The sequence below is a fragment of the Hyla sarda genome, chromosome 4 (genome assembly GCF_029499605.1).
Source record: "Hyla sarda isolate aHylSar1 chromosome 4, aHylSar1.hap1, whole genome shotgun sequence".
NCBI lineage: Eukaryota > Metazoa > Chordata > Amphibia > Anura > Hylidae > Hyla > Hyla sarda.
The window spans coordinates 407,972,258-407,978,257 of record NC_079192.1 but is presented as its reverse complement, the minus strand read 5'-3'; the positions used below and the strand labels follow the sequence as shown (position 1 = coordinate 407,978,257).

General features: G+C 35.1%; 1 protein-coding gene across 2 annotated transcripts in view; it reads left to right on the top strand.

The window, feature by feature from the left end:
- Nucleotides 1-606: 606 nt before the first annotated feature.
- Nucleotides 607-6,000, top strand: part of BHLHE41 (basic helix-loop-helix family member e41) — a 25,596-nt gene continuing 20,202 nt past the window's right edge. For both annotated transcript variants that reach the window (XM_056517610.1, XM_056517609.1), the window contains exons 1-2: nucleotides 607-731; nucleotides 1,718-1,806. The gene's annotated coding sequence lies outside the window, so the exon portion shown is untranslated. The remainder of the gene's footprint in view (nucleotides 732-1,717; nucleotides 1,807-6,000) is intronic.

The window sequence follows — 6,000 nt, the reverse complement described above, 5'->3', positions numbered from 1 at the left end:
CTTAAAGGGGTACTCCGGTGGAAAACTTTTTTTTTTTTTTATCAACTGGCACCAGAAAGTTAAACAGATTTGTAAATTATTTCTCTAAAAAAAAATCCTTCGAGTACTTATTAGCTGCTCAATACTACAGAGGAAATTCTTTCCTTTTTGTAACACAGAGCTCTCTGCTGATATCGTGACCACAGTGCTCTCTGCTGACATCTCTGTCCATTTTAGGAACTGTCCAGAGAAGCATATGTTTGCTATGGGGATTTTCTCCTACTCTGGACAGTTCTTAAAATGGACAGAGGTGTCAGCAGAGAGCACTGTGGTCATGATGTTCAGCAGAGAGCTCTGTGTTCCGAAAAGAAAAGAATTTCCTCTGTAGTATTCAGCAGCTAATAAGTAGTGGAAGGATTTAGATTTTTTAATAGAAGTAATTTACAAATCTGTTTAACTTTCTGGCACCAGTTGATAAAAAAATTAAATAAAAAAAAAAAGTACCCCTTTAATGCAGCAAGAAGAGCTGGGGCTCCCTACTGGAGATTGCAGGGGGTCCTTCTTCTGATCACCCTTCTGATAATAGTCTCCAACTTTTCATATCTCCATTAGAAAGAATATCGTCTCTGTCAGAGAGGAGAAGGCTGGACAAGGACCTCTCTGAATACTCTAATCTCATTGTCGGCCTACGGTCGGAGTTAGCGCTGCTTGGCTGCCACATCATGAAGATTTCCCTGGACATGTCCTTCCAGGTATCGTGTCCTGTCGCAGGTCTCCATGCAGGAGAACCCTGATGCACCCAATCAAATGGGGTTTTTAATCCCTGGAAGTAAGAAATCAATTCACTGACAGCAAGTAGAGATGATGAATATACTGTGTGTATATTTGAAAATTTCAGAACTTTTCCTAACATAATCATACTCGCCTACAGAACAGAGCACAGGGAGGTGGAGTTATTTAAACCACACCAATAAGTGGCCTCCTCAGGGGCGGTACTGTGTGGTCCGATTAGAACAGAGCACAGGGAGGTGGAGTTATTTAAACCACACCCATAAGTGGCCTCCTCGGGGGCGGTATTGTGTGGTCCGATTAGAACAGAGCACAGGGAGGTGGAGTTATTTAAACCACAACCATAAGTGGCCTCCTCGGGGGTGGTACTGTGTGGTCCGATTAAAATGCTGGTATGTTAAGCACTAATGGCTACCATTACAGAGACAATAGAGCAGTGGTCTCAAACTGCGGCCCTCCAGATGTTGCAAAACTTCAACTCCCAGCATGCCCGGACAGCCGTTGGCTGTCCGGGCATGCTGGGAGTTGAAGCTTTGCAACATCTGGAGGGCCTCAGTTTGAGACCACTGCCATAGAGAACCTCTCCCAGCATTGCCCAGTCCCTGAACATCTACTGCCTATACTCTGCTGCTGCTCTGCCTGTGTAAATGCCTTTACTGTGCATTTAGCATTCATGAACCAGGAGGAACTGGATGAACAATTGTTAAAAAAAATCGATAAATAAAAAAAAAAGAAAATTTTGAAAATCAATGCCCAGTCTGTTCTGGCACTCATAGGGCGGTACACTCACAAAGTTTCAGTTCACTTCAGTTTAATGCCCTCTGAAAGCCGAAAGTTTTTCGAATTGCCGCCAGCGCACGGAAATGCGTGTAATAATTGACACCGATAACGGCCTCATCTACACGTCTACTGATTAATGAGTAATCCCCACACACCATTAACTCCACAGGTTACAGGACCGGGATGGAGGCGCCGGACGATGCCAGAAACACCTGGATATAGAGGGGACCGACCAGAGGCAACAACAGAGTCACCAGTGTATGTGTAATAATACCGTAATATTAGATTATATAGATGAACTATAGTAGTTATATTCTTGTATATAGGAGCAGTATTATAGTAGTTATATTCTTGTATATAGGAGCAGTATTATAGTAGTTATATTCTTGTATATAGGAGCAGTATTACAGTAGTTATATTCTTGTATATAGGAGCAGTATTATAGTAGTTATATTCTTGTATATAGGGGCAGTATTATAGTAGTTATATTCTTGTATATAGGAGCAGTATTATAGTAGTTATATTCTTGTATATAGGAGTAGTATTATAGTAGTTATATTCTTGTATATAGGAGGCAGTATTATAGTAGTTATATTCTTGTATATAGGAGCAGTATTATAGTAGTTATAATCTTGTATATAGGTGTAGTATTATAGTAGTTATATTCTTGTATATAGGAGCAGTATTGTAGTAGTTATATTCTTGTATATAGGAGCAGTATTATAGTAGTTATATTCTTGTATATAGGAGCAGTATTATAGTAGTTATATTCTTGTATATAGGAGCAGTATTATAGTAGTTATATTCTTGTATATAGGAGGCAATATTATAGTAGTTACGCCATTTTATACTAGGGACGTTTGGGACCCACTCTAAATAGGTGGCCTTGACGTGGCGAGTGGGCTTGTACTTTTTGATCAAAAATGTATACTAACAACCTGTTAATTTTTGATATTATGCTGAAAAGCAATTGGATCATTGTGCAAGACTGTAGATGTGCACGATGTCTGTTTTCTACCCGAATTCACATTATAGTAGTTATATTCTTGTGTATAGGAGACAGTGTTATAGTAGTTACGGTATATTCTTGTATATAGGAGCAGTATTATAGTAGTTATATTCTTGTATATAGGAGCAGTATTATAGTAGTTATATTCTTGTATATAGGAACAGTATTATAGTAGTTATATTCTTGTATATAGGAGCAGTATTATAGTAATTATATTCTTGTATATAGGAGCAGTATTATAGTAGTTATATTCTTGTATATAGGAGCAGTATTATAGTAGTTATATTCTTGTATATAGGGGCATTATTATAGTAGTTATATTCTTGTATATAGGAGCAGTATTATAGTAGTTATATTCTTGTATATAGGAGCAGTATTATAGTAGTTATATTCTTGTATATAGGAGCAGTATTATAGTAGTTATATTCTTGTATATAGGAGCAGTATTATAGTAGTCATATTCTTGTATATAGGAGCAGTATTATAGTAGTTATATTCTTGTATATAGGAGCAGTATTATAGTAGTTATATTCTTGTATATAGGAGCAGTATTATAGTAGTTATATTCTTGTATATAGGAGCAGTATTATATTAGTTATATTCTTGTATATAGGAGGCAGTATTATAGTAGTTAAATTCTTGTATATAGGAGCAGTATTATAGTAGTTATATTCTTGTATATAGGAGCAGTATTATAGCAGTTATATTCTTGTATATAGGAGCAGTATTATAGTAGTTATATTCTTATACACAGGGGCAGCATTATAGTAGTTATATGTTTGTATTATATCTTTATTCTCTCCTCTTAGCATTTGTTGTGTGGTGGGGATGAGATGTCAGCTGACTCCTCATGTCTTTTCTCCTTATGAGACACATTCTTTCTTCCACACGTGAGAAGAAAAAGACTTCATGCTGCGCTTATTTCTATATAACTGATTCATCAGGGACTTAATGATCTTACGGCCTGAACAACTGGAGCCACACAGTAACAGTAGGAGGCCCACGTGGTGACTATGAAAATTCCCCATGATGATTTCATCATGGAAAACAATTTATTTTCTAGAATTCAATTTTTTTAAAGGAGTACTCCACTGGAAAACTTTTTTTTTTGTTTTAAATCAATTGGTGGCGGAAAATTTAACATATTTGTAATTTACTTCTATTTAAAAATCTTAATGCTTCCAGTACTTATCAGCTGCTGTATGCTCCACAGGAAGTTGTTTTATTTTTGAATTTCCTTTCTGTCTGACCACAGTGCTCTCTGCTGACACCTCTGTCCATTTAAGGAACTGTCCTGAGCAGCATATGTTTGCTATGGGGCTTTTCCCCTACTCTGGACAGTTCCTAAAATGGAAAGAGGTGTCAGCAGAGAGTACTGTTGTCAGACAGAAAGGAAATTTAAAAAGAAAAGAACTTCCTGTGGAGCAAATAGCAGCTAATAAGTACTGGAAGGGTTAAGATTTTTTTATAGAAGTAATTTCCCTTTAAGCAAATATTTGTCTAATATAACAGAAAAAAGTGACAAATGCTACAGACAAGACAGATTAATATCAACCAACACAACCTAAGCATCTTTTTGCTTCTTCCATCCTGGTATAACCTGGGTATATACTGTATAAAATTATATATGTACAGCTGGTATAAGTTATATATCTCCTGTATATACTGATATGGACCGTGCTGGTATAACCTGGGTATATACTGTATATAATATATATGTACAGCTGGTATAAGTTATATATCTCCTGTATATAGTGATAAGGACCATGCTGGTATAACCTGGTATATACTGTATATAATATATGTACAGCTGGTATAAGTTATATATCTCCTGTATATAGTGATATGGACCATGCTGGTATAACATGGGTATATACTGTATATAATTATATATATACAGCTGGTATAAGTTATATATCTCCTGTATATAGTGATATGGACCATGCTGGTATAACCTGGGTATATACTGTATATAATTATATATGTACAGCTGGTATAAGTTATATATCTCCTGTATATAGTGATATGGACCATGCTGGTATAACCTGGTATATACTGTATATAATTATATATGTACAGCTGGTATAAGTTATATATATCCTGTATATAGTGATATGAACCATGCTGGTATAACCTGGTATATACTGTATATAATTATATATGTACAGCTGGTATAAGTTATATATCTCCTGTATATAGTGATATGGACCATGCTGGTATAACCTGGGTATATACTGTATATAATATATATGTACAGCTGGTATAAGTTATATATATCCTGTATATAGTGATATGGACCATGCTGGTATAACCTGGGTATATACTGTATATAATATATATGTACAGCTGGTATAAGTTATATATATCCCCTGTATATAGTGATATGGACCATGCAGGTATAACCTGGTATATACTGTATATAATTATATATGTACAGCTGGTATAAGTTATATATCTTCTGTATATAGTGATATGGACCATGCTGGTATAACCTGGTATATACTGTATATAATTATATATGTACAGCTGGTATAAGTTATATATCTCCTGTATATAGTGATATGGACCATGCTGGTATAACCTGGTATATACTGTATATAATATATATATGTACAGCTGGTATAAGTTATATGTCTCCTGTATATAGTGATATGGATCATGCTGGTATAACCTGGGTATATACTGTATATAATTATATATGTACAGCTGGTATAAGTTATATATATCCTGTATATAGTGATATGGACCATGCTGGTATAACCTGGTATATACTGTATATAATATATATGTACAGCTGGTATAAGTTATATATCTCCTGTATATAGTGATATGGACCATGCTGGTATAACCTGGGTATATACTGTATATAATATATATGCACAGCTGGTATAAGTTATATATCTCGTGTATATAGTGATATGGACCATGCTGGTATAACCTGGGTATATACTGTATATAATTATATATGTACAGCTGGTATAAGTTATATATCTCCTGTATATAGTGATATGGACCATGCTGGTATAACCTGGGTATATACTGTATATAATATATATGTATAGCTGGTATAACCTGGTATATACTGTATATAATATATATGTACAGCTGGTATAAGTTATATATCTCCTGTATATAGTGATATGGACCATGCTGGTATAACCTGGTATATACTGTATATAATATATATGTACAGTTGGTATATCCTGGGTATATACTGTATATAATATATATGTACAGCTGGTATATCCTGGGTATATACTGTATATAATTACATATGTCCATGGGTCACATGATTCACTTGTTACTTCCTATACATTCGTGGAACGGCCACGAGGTCCAGCAGAGGAACTTGGGTAACTTCATGTGAGTCTTTCGGTCATACACATTACATCAGCCAGATTAGAGTTACACAAGGTTGAAAAGTTTATTACAATATAGGTCAA